The 22,683-nt window shown below is 36.7% G+C and overlaps 1 long non-coding RNA gene across 1 annotated transcript; it reads left to right on the forward strand.

Moving 5' to 3' along the window:
* Window positions 1-216: 216 nt before the first annotated feature.
* On the forward strand, window positions 217-12,226 carry LOC120309465. Its single transcript, XR_005557086.1, has 3 exons — window positions 217-409; window positions 10,550-10,630; window positions 12,178-12,226. It is a non-coding gene; the product is annotated as an uncharacterized LOC120309465 (long non-coding RNA).
* Window positions 12,227-22,683: the final 10,457 nt, after the last annotated feature.

The raw sequence follows: 22,683 nt of genomic DNA on the forward strand, positions 1-22,683 counted from the left end.
ATTTCTGAGTGGACTATAAATGTGAAAAGAGGAAGAAGAAACATAAAATCTCTCTCTGTGTAAACACAAATGGAATACTTTAAAATAAAGAAAATGTTTTGACTGTTCCTGGAATAAAAGGTCCTTCTGACCATTGTGCATCCATTTGAATTATTATAATTTGTATTCCATAGGGTTGATCTTGAAGATTGTCTGGCTGCAACTGATCTGGAATACAGCTGTTTGATTAGTGATGAGGTGGCAGTGCTTCCATATAGCATAACTATTTCAAATGTTTCACTGATTGCTAGTCTGCTGAAAGTACTGGTTGTCATCTTCACAGCCTTCCATGACTCAGGCTGGATGGCTAATCCCATCTTTTAAAGTCTGCATTTACATGATGTCATCTACAGAGCCTACCAAGTTACTGGTAAGTCTTTTCAATTACAGTTGTACTTCCCTGAAATAGTTTATGATTTCTTTCCTGAGATCAAACTAATCTCTACCCTCTTGTGTTTTAGGACAGCTGTCAAAATTTAGGAGGGATTTTGTTATAAGTTAGTAACCCTCTTCAGTTGTGCTTGGAAGTTTAGTGACCATAATCTTTTTGATGATTCCTTTACTATTGTTTTTTTCTATTATAGTTCTGTTTATTTTTAATATTATTTAGTTAATTTAGGGAATGTAAACTGATTGGAGTCCTAATAGATTGGAGCAAGATATACACCCAAATAAATAAATGAATAAATGTCTAAGGATTTTTTATTTGTTTTTGTCTTGAGGTTCATGATTAAGAATTACTGAGGAAAGTTATTGAAAATTACTAATATATGTCTTTGGTTATTCGGGTTTTCTCCCGCATAAAATTGGAAGTGTCTTGGCAATGTTTCGATGAAGTCCTATTCGTCATCTTCAGGCTGGTGTTTTCAGCTTTGTGCTTCGAGGAGCAATGCTCCTCGAAGCACAAAGCTGAAAACACCAGCCCGAAGATGACGAATGGGACCAGCCTGAAGATGACAAATGGGACTTCATAGAAACGTTGCCAAGACACTTCCAATTTTATGCAGGAGAAAACCCGAATAACCAAAGACCTACATACAAACATCCGCGAAAACCTCAGAAAACACACACACACACATATATTACACACTTGCACAGTTTGGGATCACAAGTCAAATTATTATATACCTCAAGAATCACATTTCCCCCCACTTAAACAAGAAGTAAATGCAAGATGAATTTGCTACATATGGTGAACAGATTTTAAATGGCTCCAAAGGATTATAAGTTGAATAATGTGCACTGGCTCCAGAATTAACTGCATCATATACCAATTGGTTTGCTAAATCCCACAAAGGATATTATGTATTATGTTAAGATGTAGAGCTAGATTAAATACTAAAAAAAAATCTAAACAAATGAGAAAGAAGAGCAGTTTTCTTATCAGAAGCATCTGAAGCATTTGGACATTGTATGGGGAAAAAAATAAATCATGTAAGGAATTGGTTCAGTTTCAGCCCTATTTTCTATTTATGTAGTTTCCCTGCATCTTATTCATACTGTTTCATTGGGTTTGTTAAGTAGAATAGCTTTTTAAAGATCCTGGGACTCCAGTAAAATAGAGAAACATGAGAGCACTATCTTGTAAAACCAGAAATGCTTTCAGTTTAAGCAAAAGCACCCTTGGCTACAAGCAAGATTTGAAAGTGCCCAATTGATATGCATCTTGGCCTACAGAATGTGATCCAAACTCATAGAAATTTAGCAGCAGTATTTAGAGACAGTATCTAAACCACACATAGATTTTTTGTGGGTCTCATCTGGATTTCTTTATTTATGAAAATGGCATCTTAAATTTCCTCTATGACAATGTGCTTTGTTTTCAAATGTTTTATATTTATTTATTTATTTTTATTTAAAACATCTGCATAGCTACCCATTTTAAACCAATTCTGGGCAATTTAAAAACCAATTCTGGGCAATTGAAAACCAATTCTGGGCAATTGAAAACCAATAAAGCAAGGCATGCAACCATAAATAACACCAGAATAAAACCAAAAACAGAAAACATGGTGTCATAACCTCACTGCCTGATGCAGTCCATGAAAATCTTCTCCCACTCTGTCTTCACTTTATCCTAGTGGCTGGGGGAAGACCCAGGTCTTAAGTATTCTTCAGAAAGTTTTTTTTAAAAAAAAAGACTTATCAGATCTCAAGGGGACAGATGTTCCAAAGGACAGGTGCTGCTTCCAAGGATGAACAATATGACAATGTTGAAGGGAAGGTACCTGAAGAATGACTACCCTGTCCATCTTGATGGGACAATGAACCTGCTCTCAGGGAGAGGCATTCTTGCAGATAACTATAGATGTTTGTTTCTAGAAGATATTGTCCAGAATGTTTACAATGTGTTGCTCAAACTGGTGAAACCTTTCCACAATAGAAGAGGATGCTTTACTTTGTAGGAACAAGATTCTTCTCCTTTTTAAATCATATCAATCTTTTAAAAGAATGGGGAGTGTGGAAGACCCGTGACATCTATAGGAATCATATTACCTACTTTTGGTGTTGATCTTTATTATATTTATAATGCTGGAAAGAAGGCTATGTTCCTACTTCATAAAAACCTTGGTTTAAAGAAAAAGCCTTCCCCATCTCTGTCATTCCTAGCAAATCAAGCTGCTTTCCAGCAATCAAGGGTTTTTCAATGGCCTGGTGTAACCCTGTCAATCTTTAACCAAGCCTCTAATTGCATTATCAGCTGAAGGACTTTGCTGTGTTCTTTCTTTCACTGCCAGAACTTGGTAAGGCTGCTTTGATTATAAATCCCCTAATTGTTGCTTCGCAGAATAAGAAGACCTTCCCTGCAGTAGAAACTTCAGACAAGCCAGTTTTTAATTGATAATTGCAGCTTGCTTCCCCATGAGATACATAGTGTGTTCACACCACAGCATTCTGTGAATACCCCACAGTTCTGCAGTGATAGAAATCATTTTTAAAAAAATATTTATTTATTTATTGAATTTATATGGCTGCCCATCTCAAGGACATGATTCTAGATAATAATGACAATAAAAGGATTTACTACAGAGAGTCAGCTGTGATTCAGAATATCAAAACCATCCCAGAAATTTGTTTATAATATAGAGTAAGGTTGGCATTCAGATATTTTGTTATTTGGTTTGAGTTTCTTAGATTTATAAACTCCTCTGTAGGAATCTTCCACTGGAAAATACAACCGGTGAGAAAAATAAATGGCTAAATATTCATTGTTCTTAATCTGTGAGCTGAGAAAAAAAATAGAGCACTAGGTTACTATCACCCATCACTTAAACTATGATGAGGTTTGTGTGTAATGAGATCATGTTGCCCAAATCAATCAGAACTTTTGCTACAAAGCCTTAAAGTGATGGGACAATTTTTAAGTATATGAGTATAAAGAGCTCCCTCTGATACACTTGGTTCAGTAGTTTCCTCTGCGTAAATTTTATATAATGACCTATGGTTTCAATCATAATAAACCGTCAAATAACAAGATTCCAAATAAGCAAATAACAATCCTATCTAAAGTAATTACTTCAGCAATGTTAATATTTTTATTCTAATTCACATTCCATTTTATTGTATGTTGCTTGTGCTTTAAGAGTTGCTGGTATTCTCACAACTCTGCAAAGAAGACTGGATTTGAAAAAATGTGTGGTTTGGCCAGGCATTTCATCATGAATGAATTTGGATTGCAATGTAGTTCTTCCTGATCCAATTCCTTGGTCTGTGCAGGTCTATTATGTGGGAGATCTTTAATCTCAACAATTCTTTTTTCCTGATCTGAAAACCTTCAACTATTTCATTTAAAGGGAATTTTTCAATTTATATTGTGTTAGGTGTGCATTTGGGAGGAAGCCTTAACTCTTTCATTGTTCTCTAATGCTAATTAAGAAGACTGGTGGTTGCTGGTCTTAGCTTTGGGGTGACATTATCAAAACAAGTTTGCTTGTTATTCCATTAATTCCATTCTCTAGTCTCCTCCTCCTCCTCCTCCTCCCTGTTTACCATTGACATGATTCAGTTAATCCCATTTTTTATCCAACTCCATTAAGTTGCGCACAGTTGTTGTGTAGAGTCCCTTAAAAGGCAAACTCAAGCAGTGCCAGGGAATATAGTTAACAATAATTTAGATAAATGAGACCGTTAAGAGACATCTGATAAGATCCAAACAAACTCACCCATTTCTTAGTTCTACCCTGTTTTGATACAGTTGTCTGGCTTGGAGAAGACTTAAAGCATGACATTATAAAATCAGAAAGCTAATTTTTGCAGCGATTGCCAAGCCAGGTTCAGTGAGATGCCAATGATCATTAGTTAAACCCATGCTATGTGACAGTCCTGCATGCTCAGCAATCATACCTACAACATATGAAGAAATTTAGGGGTGGTAATCATTGTGAAGCTTTTGGACATGGTAATCTAATATCAGACAGAGACCAGACAAGTAGAAAAAACAGTGAATGATATTGGTCATGCTGCTTGCTTTGAAGGAATTCTGTATGTTTTTGAATGAAATTCAATATTAAAGAAAGCAGAAGGTGGGGAGGGTAAGGAGATAAAATGGTAGGGATTAAAACAATTTAGGAAGACAGGTATACTGCATGAAAAAGAAAATAAACTGAGAACATTTTAAGCATCTGGGAAAAAGTGTGTACATAGGATAAATAAATGTCAAAGGAAGGATTTAAGAGGAACAGAATGGCCAAAAAGAAGAGCTCCATATGGCTAAAGGCAGTAACCTACTACTAAATGATTTAAAATAATTAAGCAGATGTTTGGCTGCCATTCCCTGAATTACTTTAATGAAAGCTACACTCATTTGTTTGATTTTTAGAGTTTAGATATTTTGGAAGGTAGGTACATTTTGTCTGAATTATTTGAAATGACATAAAATGGGGTGATTAAATCAATTTAAAGAATGGGATTTACATTTCTTGCAGGGAGCAAGGGATTATCTACTTTGCTTTCTGGAGCAAGTCCATTTGTAGTTATTTAATATGAATAAAGTGCATTAGTATTTATTTAATACAAGTAAATATAAGTCCTTTTTTTAGGTGCATTGAGGGGGAAAAGCTATCTAAAATGGCTGGAATTTCTTGACAGTAATAACAATACACAGAAAAAAAGTACATTTAGTTCTGTCTCAGCCCATGTCCTAGAAAATTAGATTCCTTGAAGAAAATTACAAAACATTGCATTTCTGGTGTACACATGCCCTAAACAGGGGTTCTCAACCTTGGCAACTTTAAGACTTGTGGACTTCAACTCCCAGAATTCCTCAGCCAGCTTTGAGTTGAAGTCCACAAGTCTTAAAGTTGCCAAGGTTGAGAACCCTGCCCTAGCAGCTGTTGATATTCTGTACAACTTAAATGCCAAGAAGAATAATCAAGACAAATTGAAGCTTCGTTGCTTTTCCTAAGATTAGATGAGGCTAGTCCCTTTCAATTACTACATTATTTTCTTTCTCCATTAATGTTGGATCTTACGTACCTTACAGAGATGCCTATAAGAGGGTTTGCTCTTTCCTGTCTCATCCTATACTGCATAGTACAAAAAAATCCCACCAAGAATCAACACATCTCTTGATAGACAGAAGGAAAATGGGGGGGGGGAGGAACAGCATATTGTTTGAGTTTTAATCTGTCACATCTTTATACAGATGTTAATATAATCTGCTAATGCTCAGATCTGAAGGCATCTACTGGCATGATGTCTTTCACCTGTAAGACACCATTTCACAAAGATCTTAATCTTTGGCTTCTCTTTTAACTTACTCTGTCCAGTAAGAGATGCAGTTTAGAAATTGTTCTGACATTAATATACCCTGGGGAAGAGCCTATGTATCAACTTGTTCATATAATGAGACATATAGAAAGCTGCTATAGGACAACACTGGCTCCCTCAGCTGAGACACAAAGATGAGCACCACCCCCTAGAGTCAGACATGACTTGACAGGGGAAACCTTTATCTTTACCTTTATATAACAAGATAAAACCATAGGCTTAGATTGGTCAGTTTTGTTCATTAAAAGAATGGGAATTCTCTGAAAGTTAGCCATTCTGGGTAAATCTACCAACTGAACCACTAGCGGGGTACATTCGTTAAAGACTTAGACTAGGAATGAGGAGACCCAAGTTTAGCTTTACTCTCCACCATGGAAAACCACCTGGTGACTCACTCTCTCTCCCTCTCTCTCTCTCTCTCTCTCTCTCTCTCTCTCTCTCTCTCTCTCTCTCTGTCATGTTCCTCAGTTCAACACAAGAGGATTTATTTGTTTGTTTATTTATTTACTGTCATTATTTTAATAAATAACTCAATGTGGTGAACACATCTGCCTCCTATTTTCCCTACAACAATAACCATGTGAGGTGGGTTGGGCTGAGAGAAAGTGACTGGCCCAAAGTCACCCAGTTGGCTTTTATGGCTAAGACAGGACTAGAACTCAGGGTCTCCTAGTTTCCAGCTTGGTTATTTCTTTTATCGCAGTAACTAGCTCAGTTGTTCAGGTAAGAGAAAACATTTGTATGTTGTCTCGAGTGCTTGGAGAAAGGACAGTAGAGTATTCTAACTTATTAGTAAATAACTGGACACCTTCTTTGTGCCAAATATGTGCTTTACTACTTATTATTCCATATAATTCAATAAGGACTTATTCAAGGTTAATGAAATCAATGCACTCTCCTATGGAGTCTGTTTAGTATGGGGAAGAAACTCGAAGAAAAGCTATGGCACTGAATTCCATTGTTGTCACAACTGATGCCCATCTGTTCAACTGTAGTTGAAGGACAGTTTAAAAGCCTGAAAGCTATATCTTTTTATTGCTGCTATTAATTATGTTCACAGTCATTATAGTATAATCTTTAAAAAATTAGATTGTTAAAGTTTGTGTTATGTTTTTTTAATTATACTGTAACCTGGCCTTCAGCTTGGAGGAAAATAGTATATAAATTTGGATAGCTATAGATAGACGGTGGCATGTGAAGAATAGGTTTAACAAAAATGGTACCAAAAAATGTATTGATACTATACATTTATATTAGGTTTTGTTTTAATATAACAGTTTAGGGCTAGAGAAAGAATTCTCCTGCATTTCCCCCCCACCATTTGTCATTCAATCTAATGAAACAGAAATTACTTTAGAATTATTTTAAAGGTAGACAACATTTCAATTAAATTGTCAAGTGTAGAGTGTGTGGCACTTTTGCACATACATAGTTACAACATAGAACATGCGTGACTTTCTTTTTATTGTACAATCATCGGTCCAGTGGTTTGCGGACTTCCTTGATTCCTATACTCCAATTATATTCTAAGAGAAGGCATTTTAAGGGAACTCCTTTTGTTGAGCTTTTTCAATAGTTGGGCTACTCTCCCCAAGAAAATGGAATTTTGAGAAAATGTTGCCGAGATAATCAATCTCAAAAACTGTGTTACTTATACATACAGTATATTAGAGAATTTTGAAAAAATATTTGTGTTCCTTTGAGGCAGGTCCTATAAAGGCATTGTTGGTATTCATATGTAAGCTCATCCTGCTGCGTATCTTCCAGCATGTCTCTTTAATTGTGGTTGGGTTCAACAAGCTAATAGACTTTGTATACTGGGAATCTTTCTTTATCAAGGAAAAATAATAAATTAATTCTAATGTATGTTTATTCTAATTCATAGTATAAATATACATACATAATTGTGCTTTTATTGTATTTGAATTTCTGTTAGTCACTGAGAATTGCATTGATGAGATGGGAAACCATATAAATTAATATAAATTAACAAAGATTACAGGGATTAATGTTTGGTTGAAAACCCTTATAGGAAGTTACCATCTGTTTCTTCCAATCCAATCAAACAGAATATTCTGTTTGCTATTTCGGGTTCTCCTCTCTTGGATAAGATCACTGGCCCAAAGGTAGACAGTACATCGAGGATGGATAGATAAATCGATTTATGTTCTGTATCATTTTTGTAAGTTTACACAGGAGTCTAGAGAGAAAAAAAGGATATTAAAATTGTTAACTCACAAATATAAACATTATTAATGAAAATGTATATTTAATTATTTTCACTCTAAAAATAAGTGTTTACCTAAAATTCATATTTTAATATGTGGTTAATTGAAGTTTTTCAGAACTTTAGTGCAAAATCACACACAAAACAGTTTTCTGTGGAAGAATAAATCAAGTCAGTTCAGTGAATACCTGTAAAGGGCTGTGAACCTTCAGGGAAAGGAAGAAGAGTTGCAGCCTAGACAACATTCTGTTAAGAGAAAGCTAAGTCCAGAAGAGTAGAGGTGAAGGATGTATCTCAGAAGAGATTCTCCTTTAGACTCAGATTTTTTTTTTTAGTAGACCGTTGTTCAGTAGAGCAGGGACCCCAACCCTTGGGCCATGGCCTACTAGGGGACTGTGGCCTATTAGGGACTGGGCCATGCAAGTGGCATATACAGCTCCACTCGTGTGAGCAGTGGGCCAGTACACACACGGCCTGGTTCCCTTCTTCCCCCAATCTGGACTGCCAAGCCACAGAGGTTGGGGACTGTTGCATTACTGGATAGCTTCTGCTTTTTAGAATCAATTATTAATAGTAAAGAAGTCCGTAGTTATAAGAAATACTCCAGAGACTAGAACTTGGTAGCAATGAGGACCTTGGAAAAGATAGTTAGATGCTGTGATGTGTTTATACTTACAAAGGAATTTTGCAGGCACTAGATTTAGTGATGATATTCTACACCCTGTCAACTTAAGGATACGTGGTGTCCCAAGGACACATTAATGGCACCACCTCTCACCAATGCAAAAATTGGTTCTCACCAATGCAAAGATTGATATTTTAGAAGAAGGGAGAGCAGTGGTGTTTCCTAAGTTTTGATCCCTGGATCATTGCCTATTTGATCTTAACTTAAAGCTAGCCCTAATTCTATGGAAGTGAAATTTGGACTCTGGAAAAGTAGGTAAGGTAGATTATTGATGCTTTTTGTATTGGAGAAGAGTCCTGAGAATACAATGGATAGCCCAAAAAATTACCTAATGAATCACTGAAAAAAATCAATACAAGATTTTCATGAGGCAGAAATTAATCTATTTTGGACATATTATGTGAAGATATAACTCTCTTAAGAAATCTGTAATGGGAGAAGGGAGAAGGGAGAAGGGAGAAGGGAGAAGGGAGAGGGAGAGAGAGAGAGAGAGAGAGAGAGAGAGAGAGAGAGAGAGAGAGAGAGAGAGAGAGAGAGAGGGGGGGGGGGGAGAAAGGGGATTATTACAGTGAGAGTGGAGGCATCACCAGAAGACTCACAGAGTCAGGGTGGGATAGATCATAGAGAGCCTGTTTGGTCTAGTGATTAAGATGCTGGCCCAGAAACCAGACCAGCTGGTTCTAGTCCCATCTTAGGTATAAAGTCACTCTTTCTCAGCCCAACCCACTCACAGGATGATTGTTGTGAGGAAAGTGAGAGGAGGAAAGATTACTATGTATGTTTGCCATTTTGAGTTACTTATAAACTAATAAAGGAGGGATAAAAAATCTAATAAATACATAAATAGCTCGTCCTGTAGAAAGTCTATTTCTGTGGTTGCTAAGAGCTGATACTGCCTTAATAGCACATCTTCAGTCAGGAAAAGTTGTTGCCTTTAATAATAAGGTGTAGTTATGTAATTCTACTGAACTGTGAATAATACAAGTATTTAATTACTCTAATTCCTCTCACCCAAAAAAAAATGATTTTTTTTCTCTTTTTTTCTTCCCTGTAGATGCTGGCCAATTATACAGAGGAAACACTTGAAATCAAAGTGATTTAACAATCCACACAATAATTAGGAAAATAAATGTCAAAAAGACAAATAAATTGACAGAAGTGATTTATCTACTAACTTTTTTTTAAAGTACATTTTGTTTAGATTGTATTTTAGGAGATTAGCCAATGAATGTTTAGACAACAGAAAAACCTACTTGCCCATTATGAATAAGTACCAGGAAAAGATGGAGTACTAATTATAATGTCAAGTTCAGATATGTTAGTAGCTACAGTGTATACCAATTTATAGTGGTAGATTATCAATGATTCAGTCAGTATAAAGAATAACTTTTAGTGTTTTATATTTTCTTCAAAAAAGCGCAAAATATGTTTTTCCCTGCTATGCTCATTTTTTTCCCCATTGCTTGTTGGAAATTTGTTTTTTTTTGGGGGGGAGGGGATGGAGGGCTGGCATAGGTAACTGTGCATATATTTCCAGTTAAACTTTGCAGAAAAAAATGTACCTTTAATGTTTAGCATAGAAAAAAAGTAGAAAACAGAGTTTGTAGATTTTAGTCCCGCATTTAAGATGCTGATTTTAAAACTCAACAGAAATGATGAATTTATCACAGCTTTATTTATTCTAAAGGTGATCAAAATAGAATTCACTTCAGATGTACAGGCCTAGTGTTCCTGAGGTCAATACAGACAAGTGGAAGGGTTATCATTAACCTGAGGACCAGCTAGCAGCCTTTCTTGATGAGATTTAAGTAACAGATTCTATCCAATAGGACTCATGATCTAATGACATCTGCATCACATGGGGTTTATTTGATCACTCTGCTGATGCCACTATTACTAAAGCTCCCATGGTAAGTTTGTATACTATATAGTATAAGTAGTGGTAATTTCATTCCATGTTTGTAACAATCTGCATATCATTTTAAATTTGCAAGTGATTAAATCTGCATTATAGTCAGAAATGCAATGCCTCTTTCTAGTAAGTGTCCTTCTTATTGAGAGTGTTGGAGGAATGAGAAAGCTTTGGATCTTGAAAATCCCAGATCTGTTTTGATCATCAGCATGCGTTTGACATGCTTCTTTTTTTTCTAAAAGAACATCAGTGACAGAGGACCAATGGAAGTAGATTTTCACTGTCTCAGTGGGATTGCTATTCTCCTGTGTCTGCAGATTTCCTTCTCCTCTTACAAGTGCTTTAAAATCCTGTGTCTCAAGGATATTTTCTCAGAGACCATGGTATTGCATCTTAAATTCTAATAGTGAAAAATCTATATGCCAACAGAGGGAAAATATTTAGCTGGGAAATAAAGATTGGTTGCATAAACCAGTTATATAAATGATAATTACAGTTTTTCTTTGACCTTATCAGCTCCAATTTACATTCAAATTTAGAAAGGGAAAAAAATGTGGCTTAATGCATTCCTAGGGAAAGGGGAAAAATTTGGCTTAATGCATTCCTAGGTGATCTTAAGTTTCTTAAATACTGAAATAGAACATAAATTGCTTTTTTCCCTAATGTGTGCTCAGTCAAGATTTACACCAGGCCTGACATGTGATTTACTTTGGTTAATTGACAGATACTTTTCATTGTTGACTACCAAGCATAGCACATTGAGCAAAATAAGTTACCGGTATCTGTAGGACAAGAGAAAACATATTCTCTGAGCTTAATCATGGATTTTAATTGCCAGCCTTAATTTGAAAATAATTGTTCACAGCAATTAAGTAAATGCCCCAATTTCACTAACATACTTCCTAATTAGAACCTATAACATAAAACTGCCAATGTATGCTTCATTAGCTTTGATTTACTGTATCCAATACCTAAAAAAAAACCCATTTCCTGTTAGTTTTATCATGCACTAGTTCATGTCATATAACAATTGTACTAAATTTGTAATCTGTCCTGGAGAAAGTTTGATAATCAGACTATATTTGAATTTTATGTGTTATTTCTGATAGGCGATCATCCAAAAGTTAAAAAATGATGCTTTTACTATTATTTTGATTTATTATTTAGTTTAAATGCAGGAACAAAACAGTATGTAACACACACACACACACACACACATGCTTGCAACACTCTGTATTTCAAATTCTCATATTTTCCTTACTAACGTTTGTGGGTAAACATATGTCATATTTTACATTAATTTAATGTATGACTTGCCATTGTGGTCACATTAAATATGTGTGAGACTACAACATTAGGACCCAGCTTACCTAAGCAAAATCTTTGAGCAGATAAAAGATTGGTCTATTTTAAAATTATTACGAAGGAAAAATATGTTCTGAGGCATAGCCTTGCACAATTGCTTGGTTTAGCTGGATTTACATGGTTTTCTGAACTAAATTGCCATCCAATATACATAACATTTTCCATTTTGTTTTGCTTTAGTTCTACACCTTTCTTCTGTAAGACACCTCCAGACTGTTGTGAATTCCAGGAAAGCAGATAAGATCTGGTTTACTACCGGTATGTACTGTTTATACATTACTCTTAGATTTATGTGTGTGCTTGCATTAATGGCATTCTGTTTGGGAACAGACAAAAACAGGGCTGGGAAGGATGGAAAGAAAAAGCAGAAATAATCATGGTCAGCTAGGCCACACTACAATAATTTTGCTGCTATTAACTCTAATATATCCTGAAAGGAATGAAGTCTTGCAACCACATTATAGTCAAAATAGTAGAACCATTCTTCTACCAAGCAGAAAAAAGTCTTAATTTTTCTCAAAGACCTCTCTGTGATGATGACAACCAAGTGGTTGAAAGATTTTACAGTGCAATGAATACATAATTACCAGGAAAGAAGACAATACAATTGCAAAATTGTTACTTTGTATTTTAAGAGACCCACCCTACTCTTCAGTATAACTCCTAGTTATTTTTCCTTTTTTTGTTAGTTACCCTTACATTCAACTTCTAAGCTCTTGAAGCTCCACTCATATAAGTTTATCACACCTTCAAGAGAGCTAAACAATAGTTGGGTGAAAGGATCTCATTGTATTTCTTGCTTCTGAATTAATTGCTGTTCCAGCTCTTAGAATGTGCCTGTTTGACTAGTTGAAAGATGGTGGATTGCTCCCTTCATCTGAGCCCTAAGAGTATGAAATGAAAAATGTAAATGTAACATATGTTATAGCAACAAACATGATTAGGGGACTGGAGGCTAAAACCTATAAGGAACAGTTGCTGGAATTGGGTTTGTCTAGTTTAATGAAGAGAAGGACGAGGGGTGACATGATAGCAGTGTTCCAATATCTCAGGGGCTGCCAGAAAGAAGAGAGAGTCAAGCTATTCTCCAAAGCACCTGAAGGCAGGACAAGAAGCAATGGATGGAAACTAATCAAGGAGAGAAGCAACCTAGAACTAAGGAGAAATTTCCTGACAGTTAAAACAATTAACCAGTGGAACAACCTGCCTCCAGAAGTGGTGAATGCTCCAACACTGGAAGTTTTTAAGAAGAGACTGGACAGCCATTTGTCTGAAATGGTATAGGGCAGTGGTGGCGATCCTATGGCATGTGTGCCAGAGGTGGCACTCAGAGCCCTCTCTGTTGGCATGCGCACCACTACCGCCAGCAGCAGGTCCATCAGACCACCACTGCCACCCGGAGCAGGAGCCCCACCTAGCACAAAGGAGGCTAAGCGGCCAACTAGCAAGCTTGAGTAGAGGTGGTAGAGCAGAGGTCACCAACCATTGTCAATTGGTGGACTGGAAGAAAAGGGAGGGGGAAGCATTTTACATGCATGCATCCATGCATGGGGCTGCAAGCATGCATGTGCTGCAAATGGAGCGGGGCTAGCACCTGTTTGATACTCAGTAGCCCTGCCCCATTCTTGCATGGTACAGCCACTTGTATCTTCATCCCATGGCATCACAGTGGCTGTTTTTACGCCTTGCAGCATGGTGGGCCATTTTTGCGCCCCCGGTTTTTGCATGCCAGAGGCAGCACTCAGAGACACCTCCCTGCCCCTCCCTCTGAGGGCACCATAATGGTGATGCGGCCCTGTCAGTTTGCGATAAATAAATGGGTTTTGGGTTGCGGTTTGGGCACTACGTCTCTAAAAGGTTCGCCATTATTGGTATAGGGTTTCCTGCCTGAGCAGGGGTTGGACTAGATGACCTCCAAGATCCCTTCCATCATCACCACAACCACCACCATTATTATTATTATTATGGATCATCGCACAGTCAGCCAGATGTTCAGACTGGATTTGGCATTCTGTCTACCTATCGAGTCCTTACCCAGGACCTGGGATAGGCAGATGTGGATGTTTGATGGTGTTACAGATATCGTCGCAGGATGGAAGCAGTTCCTAGTGAGGCCACTTTTTGCAATTGACTAATAGCGAATTTGTCAATGCCAATGGTGTTCAAGTGGTGCTCCAGTTGTTTTGGGATTGCACCCAAGGAGCCTATCACTATTTGTACTACTCTTGCTTGCTTTTGCCACAGTCTTTCTATTTCTATTTGTAGGTCTTTGTATGTGTTATGTTGCAGGTGGTTGTCTAATTGAATTCTGAAGTCCCAGAGCAGTTTAATTTTATCATTTTCTGTGACTTTCTCTATTTTATGATCCCACCAGTTTTTGCTTACAGGCAAATGATATTTTTTGCAGATCTTCCAAAGTATGCTACTTTGTCATGCCGCTGCTTGTAGTCAGTCTGTGCAATTTTCTTGCAACAGCTTACCAGGTGGTCCACTGTTTCTTCAGCTTCTTTGCATAGGCGGCACTTACTGTCTGTTGCTGTCTTCTCAATTTTGACTTTGTATGCATTTGTCCTTAAGGCTTGGTCTTGTGCAGCCAGAATTAGTCCCTCGGTCTCTTTCTTCAATTTTCCTGCTCTTAGCCATTGCCAGGTTTTATTATTATCTGCTTTCCCAGCTATTTTTTTCATGTATTGGCCATGTAGTGCTTTGTCTTCCCATGCCTCTATTCTGTTCTTCATTTGGTCTTTCTTGTGGGCCAGTTTGGTCTCTCCAGTAGTCAGTAAGCCTTCCTGATATACTAATTTCAGTGCATCTTCATCATTGTTCTTCAGATATTCTTCCAAAGCCATTTTTTCTTCTTCAACCATCTGATGTACTTGTAGCATTCCACGCCCACCTATTTGCCTTGGTAGATAAAGTCTGTCAATGTCACTGCGTGGATGAAGGGCATGATTCATTGTCATTATTTTTCTGGTCTTCCTATCCATTGCTTTTAGTTCTGCTTGAGTCCAGTCCACTATTCCAGCTGTGTACCTAATGACTGGAACTGCCCAGGTGTTGATTGCCTTTATGGTATTTCCTCCATTGAGTTTGGACTTTAAGATCTTCTTCACTCTCTTGATGTATTCACCTCTAATCTTTTTCTTGACTTCAGTGTGCTTGATGTTGTCAGCTTGAAGGATACCCAAGTATTTGTAGTAATCTTCCTCATCCAGACTCTTAATGCTATTTTCGTGGGACATTTTGATTCCTTCAGTTTTCACTACTTTTCCTTGTTTGATAGTAAGTGTGGCACATTTGTCCAAGCCAAACTCCATAACAATATCTTGGCTATATATATGGACAGTGTTGTGCAGCGATTCTATTTCAGATGATGTTTTTCCATACAGCTTCAGATCATCCATGCAAAGGAGATGGGATAGTCTGGTAGATGTTTTTGATGTTTGATAGCCATGGCCTGAGTTATTCAGTATTGTTGACAGAGGAAACAGTGCAATAACAAATAGTAATGATGACAATGAATCTCCTTGAAATATTCCTCTCTTGATATTAACCTCTCCCAGTCTCTCACCATTGATCTGCAATTGTGTCTTCCATTGTGCCATCAATCTTTGTATTATTAATATTATTATTATTATTATCTTTTATTCATTAGACATGAACCTCAGTCAACTGAACATTCAAATTGGCTGGCGATTATTATTATTATTATTATTATTACTATTATTATGGATCATCGCACAGTCAGCCAGATGTTCAGACTGGATTTGACATTTTGTCTACCTATCGAGTCCTTACCTAGGACCTGGGATAGGCAGATGTGGATGTTTGATGGTATTACAGATATTGTCGCAGGATGGAAGCAGTTCCTAGTAAGGCCGCCTTTTGCAATTGACTAATAGTGAATTTGTCAATGCCAGTGGTGTTCAAGTGGTGCTCCAGTTGTTTTGGGATTGCATCCAAGGAACCTATGACTATTGGTACTACCCTTGCTTGCTTTTGCCACAGTCTTTCTATTTATTATTATTATTATTATTATTATTATTATTATTATTATTATTATTATTATTACTTCTGTGTGGCATGCAGGTCCAGCATCCAGATTTCGTTTACATTAGCTTCTCCTGCTCAAATTTTAATATTATTTTTTTAAAGGGTAGAATTGAACAAGAAACACACTAGTGTTTAAATTGCTAGTGGCAATTTAAACCATCCCTCTCTACAATAATTGAATAATGTCCTCAGGATTAGAACACTGCATCAAAATCCAAAGGCAATTGGAAAAAAGAACAGAACAGAAGTAGGCATCTGCTGTAGAATTTCTCCACACTGCATATTTCTTTTCATCATCTTTTCCTCTCATTTGATAAGCTGACTGAACAGACTAAAGACATTCCACAAAATCACCAAGTTATCAGAAGTGAGAGAAGCAACTGAGCCAGACCAGATGGACACTACATGAATTAATGAAACTCTCCTTTCTTATTAGAGTGTACAATAACAATAACCTTGAAGCCTAACAGATTTTTTTCTCTCTCTCTTTTTATACTAAAGAAAACTAACAGATAACATCTTGATCTTTTTTCCCCTTGCTTCCTCCTGTCTATCAAGGCTAGATATATAAATGTTTATATAATTATCACTGAATTCCCTTTTTCAGGGTCATCTCCATATTCCTCCATAACTTTCAAGGCACTGCAATGTGTAAAGGGTTAGGTTTAATTTTTAGATAAGTGTCACCTCAATTATCATGGTAGAGCTTTTATTTTTATTATACACACACACACACACACACACACACACACACACACAACTGGGATGTGTTTGAACCATGCAATCCAAAACAGCTTGGGAAGTAACATAAAGGAACTTCTTAGTCCTGCAAAGGAATTGTTAAAACTGAGCAATGTTTGGATGGGAAAGAGTTGCATTTGCCTTTCCACAGTATAATCTGTGGGGTTTGATGTGACATAAACATTTAAACAACTGCCTTGCAAGTATCATAATAAAAGGAGATCCTTATCTATAACTTTATCAGAGGTCCAAACTCCTCCCTATTCCCTATCTTTTTTACCCCATGGTTACATGAAGGGAAAGAGAGGGAGAGAGAAAGACATTGTCTGAGTAATGATCTGGAATATGCAACTCTATGCGGGAAACATGAGAATTTTACTTGCCTCAAGCTGGATCTGCTGAGAAGAAATATGGCCAAACACATTCAGATAATTTATTTAGCTGCAGCTATTTTAAGATTATTTTTGCCATATTTTTTAACTATTTAAACCACATTTTTGTAACTGAGTAAATAAAGCTTGGGTCACCTATCGTTTTCTACAATGCTCAAACTGGGTTCTAGGAAGACCTGAATTGGTTCCTTGAGAGATTGGGGAGAAAGAGAAATGTGAAACACAATCAGTCATCCACTCCTATCTCAACACAGCTCTTCTCACTGACTATACTTTGCCAGCAATTTAAGTACTCCATGCAGGAGTCACTTGGCTGTCTATTCCTCACCACACCCACTTTCACAAAATCAAACTGCTTACCTGACTTGAACTCCAATAAGCATTTCTAATTCTGCAAGTTAAATTGTGGTGAGTCTGTCTTTTGTTTTTTCACTTTCCAAGCCACATACAGTATTTATGTGTGCTTGTGCTTTATTCCAAGCAATCTGCTTAATAATACAAAGGACATTCTGTGCCCACTTACTTAGTAGTAAAGCCCATGGAACTGTATGGGAATAAATTAATTTAGGATTGCATTGCACTGCTTGTCTGGGGTGCACATCTGCCTTAAATTCCTTTGGATCTGGACCTTCTCAAAATATAAGTGCAATAATAGGTAGAAAAGACCTTAGGCGAAGGAAGAAGATCCACAGACTGGACAACCTGCAAAATATCTCAGCTCACAGAAGGATGTGGCTGATATAGGAAGCATTTCAAAAGGGACCCTTTCTAGTTTTTCAGAAAATGTAAGAAGATAGAGAAATACTTTCAGATTTGCAAGTTACTGTTAATATAAGCTAACAATAATGACAGAGCTGGTATTCATTGTTGTGCTTCTTGTTTGGATTACCTCAAAGCTGTAAATAATGGTTGGGTTCTTTAGTCAGTTGTGCCCCTGGCCAAAATAGCATCTGAGCTGGAAAGGTAAATAAATATCTTTTATTTATGCATATGTAAAGGATATGTCTCCCACAGGTACAAGAGGGAAAGACCCCTAGGAAGGGGAGAAATAACTTTAAATACAGTTCAAACATATTGAGTTTGGAATATTTTTTCTCATAATATTCTTAGTATTATCTTATTAATGGCTAATTTAATATTCAAGAATTTTTAACCATTATAATGATTTTTTCAAAGTTACTAGAGTTCACTTTTCTAGGCAATTCTCACCTGCAGCTAGCTGGAACTGATCCTTATCAGAATCAACATTCCACATGGAGAATCTGCTTTTTACTTCCCCAAAAATAGAAACATTCATCAAAGGTGCTCCTTGTTACTGAAAATATTACCAAACAGGCCTCTTCTGTGCCTATCAGATAATAACAATAATCTACGTGTTTGCCAAGATAGATAGGAAGAATATTGATCCTTGCCCTAGATGTATTTATGTATGTAGTGTAAGTAGGTATAAATCGCTCACTAACAAGGAAATTGTGACTTATGTCTTACCTCATTGTCAGAACTGGCTGGCAACCATTCCTTTAGAGGAAAAATGAATGACATCCCTACAACCAATTATCCCCTCACTTTATTCAATGGCAGGAGATGTGGTAATCTGCACTTTGATCTGAATATCTTGTAAACTGTCACCAAAGTTTATCAGCCTACGCAGGATTTCCTTAAACCAATCTTGAATCAAGTTGGCATGAACATAAAACTGAAAGCAGTTGAAATGTTAAGCCTAGGTATACCTTAAGTGTAGACTAAAATAAAATCAGTTTTCTCAACTTCTTGTAGCAAGATTTATCAGGGTTACATAACGGGAACTTCTCAATCTTGACATTTTCTCTGAATTTGAGTAGAATAAAGTATCATATGTTTTGTACTTAAAATACATGATGGTTTTCCACTAGATTTGTAAGGAGGAAAATGTAGATATTGGTAAAGTGCCTGAATTTTCCCCCTCAGGAGGCTTAGAGAAGCTTCAAAGCCAATTTAGATTAAGACAATGGGATTGAGGAAAGGATTATTTCCCTTTTCTTAGTGCCTTTGCAAGAATCAAAGCTGAAGCCTCTGGAATCACTTTAAAGCCTTTAAAAGTACAGATTTCCCATGCCTTGCCTGAGCATCATTTTAAATTTTCACTTTCATCTGGAATTACACATTGCCATGGGAAATACAATCATTTTTATATTTCTATTATAGGTGTATTGATTTTAGTGGATTTGACAATAAAATGACACACATGTAGGGAATGAAATTATTGCATTTTTAAAAAATCTAGAATTAAATTCCTAACACAGTGAATTAGCATCGAATATTAACATTCAATGAAACTCCCTTGCCTTTCTTATTAAGGATTCAAACATTCTCTGATCCCTCTCAGTTGTGACAACCCCAATTTTCAAGCCAAGTTTAAGATGTTTTAAACTACATTTCATCCTAAAACCATGAAAATTACAGGCAGAAACACCAGTGTACTGTTCATCAATGTTTCACTTTCATAGCAGAGGAAAGTATAGAAATACAGGTACCATTCTACTGTTGAGACAACACTTATTGGAAGCTCTTAACAACACAAAATTCACTTGGCTTAAGTTGCCCACTTGTTTGAGGGCAGGATGGGAGGCATTAAAAAAACTTGATAAAACAAAGTGCTAAACTAGCTGAATTTGGACAATGACAATTCCTCCATAATCAGCCCCATGGGGTTTTTCTTTAGTTCTTGCTAGTGGGATTATAATCACTCCAAAGTCTTTACCTTTATCTCTGTCTCTGTCTACCTTTACCTCTACCTCTACCTCTACCTCTACCTCTACCTACCTACCTACCTACCTACCTACCTACCTACCTACCTACCTACCTATATTTGCAAAATATTGCATGGTTCTATCTATCTATCTATCTATCTATCTATCTATCTATCTATCTATCTATCTATCTATCTATCTATCTATCTGATGGTCTGCCTGCAAAACACTATAAATTTAAAATTTTGATATATATCCTCCCTGGTTTCTGCTGACAGGAGTCAGGGGAAACCTGTGGCTCAAAAGGGTAATACAGCTGCCTAACATGCAAGCTGCCCTGGTTCAAATCCCTGAAGGGTGTGACTAGCTGATGAGGGCTAATGAGCCTGAAACAGCTATACTAGTCTCCCACTAACTCTTTGTCAGCCACAAAATTTTGAATATCCATATCCATCTCTCTCTCTCTCTCTCATCTATATCTATATATCTATATATACACGCATCTGACAGATATATATCTATATATACACTCATCTGACAGAGTTAGTTGTAGTTTTGTAAACAGGACCGGAAGCTACACATCTAAAGCTTATCTGTCTTAATGAAAATTTACAAAATGTAATAATTAAAATTAAGAACACTAATGTTTCCTGACTTAAAAAGATTAGTAATTTAGAAATAATTTACACAATATTTATCTATATGTGCAGGATGGCTATAGATGGGAGGAGAAGTGTTTCAGTCATTCTACTATCCAACTTCCTTCCCACCTGCCCACTCCTAGGAATAATGCTTTTAGTACTGTGTAGGTTGTCAGGAGTAACTGATATTTTTAGATTCTTAAGCAGGGAAAAAATGCTGCTACTGTTGCTTTCTTTCTTTCAAACTGCCAGTCCCCAATTCAGTGCTTACAAGTAATTGCATCTTTTGGGAGCAAATCCCAAAATGCCAGGGAATTTCTAGAAGCCTGGCACTCCGACAAATCAGCCATCAATAGACACATAGACATTAACAACATCTATAGATTATGCAAAAGAGACAGTCAATAGCCCAAAAGAGAAAAAGACTGGCACCTCTCCACCAATAATCAGCACTCAGATCAGCATAGATTAACTCAAGGTCACCTTCAGACCAACAATCAAGTAAGCAACCTCAGTCAAGAAACTGCCAAAGAACCATGAGTAAACAGCTCAACCAAAGAATCCCTAAGACTGCTCCCACCCACCCAAACAGGCAAGACACTAGAATATAAACTGACAGCAAACAGCACTCCTTACTAGCACTGATGATGTTACCTAGTTAGGGTAATGAAACATCTGCAAGAAAACAAGCAAACTCAGAGAGCACCAAGTACCCCTCATTTCAATCCTGAGCTACAAATATTCTCCTTCATTAGCATTGTTTTTGTCTGTCTTTTGTTATTATGCAGATTTGTATGCCCACATTGTTTGGGTCCTTTGTTTCCAATTATTTTGATCACATTCAAATTTGGATGACAACTATGCTTGAATGTAGGCTAAAGAAAAAAAAAATGCTGGTGCCATAAGCTTTTTTATTATTATTATTTTGGAGAAGAGAAAGGAAATGCCTTTGTATTATATATGTCCTGGAGGGAAGAGCAGTTCAGCAAGATACGTTGCACTGAAAGTTTTAGCTCACAGTTGATGAATATCTCACTTATGGCTTAATAAGTATCCTAAGATACCCTCATGTAGGTTTTTCATTGCCTCAAGTCATGGTGAACCTCTCTAGGTTTCACCCCATTTTGCACAGCCACACTCCTTTTCTGATTTCACTGTACTCCAGATATATAGCTGATGATCAAATCTTTGCACGGGTTGTAGAAGAAAATCTGGATACAAATGCCTTTTGTTTGCATGTGAAGCAAACCAAAATGTTGCTTTTTTCCCCAGTTTTCTTTTGCAAAATACTAACACATTCTTCTCTCCACTCTCCTTTCCCCATGCCCCAAATACAGTCTTATCATGTGGTACTTCACTTAGCCTGCAGTCTTGAAAGCTTGACCTTTCCTGACTTCCCAGTGTGTAGCTATTCCACGGCCTCCATAAGGGCTATTCTTTGTAACCAGCAAGGAGTTTCTTTGTACAAGTCCATCTGCTCCGTGCTGAGTCCTGCTCCATCAAGAGGATTGTGGAAATCTTTACGCTTTCTCATAGATCACTCAGCTAATTATTTTAGCTTAAATGTTTATCTTTCTACTTCTCACTTTTTGTGAATTTCTCTTTTCCTCTGTTTTTTCCTCTAGATTTGTTGAAAAGTCAGCTCATACTGTGTCACTGTTGTATATGGCTACTGAACTCCATCTTATACTCTTTCATTGACCCCTACAGAAGCAAAAATTACAGCTTTTATCTTTCTTGCAGGTTGTTGATAGAATTGTTTTTCTTGTTTCTCTTTTTTCTTTTCTTACCTCCATTTTTATATCCATAAGAAAACCCAACTAATGAATAGGTGTTTGAAGAAGCAGAGGCCTGTCAATGTAAAATATAATCCATAGAAAAAAAGGTGAAAATGTAGAGTATATGGTGCCAATTTAGTCAAGGGGAATAATAGAGCAAATGCTTCAGAAAAAAAAACCCTTACAATTATGATGCTGCTCAATGGATACTATAGATTTTTTTTTCTTAAAAATAATCCTTGGTTCAATTCAAAAAATAAGAAAGAAAAGGAAGATACAGTTGAAAACTCCTTCGGGGATCTGAAAATAACATTGCTTGGAATTTATGCATAGACTTATAATATAGTAGATT

Source organism: Crotalus tigris, unplaced genomic scaffold (genome assembly GCF_016545835.1).
Source record: "Crotalus tigris isolate CLP2741 ecotype Arizona unplaced genomic scaffold, ASM1654583v1 scf7180000018018.2415403412:4055106, whole genome shotgun sequence".
Taxonomy (NCBI): domain Eukaryota; kingdom Metazoa; phylum Chordata; class Lepidosauria; order Squamata; family Viperidae; genus Crotalus; species Crotalus tigris.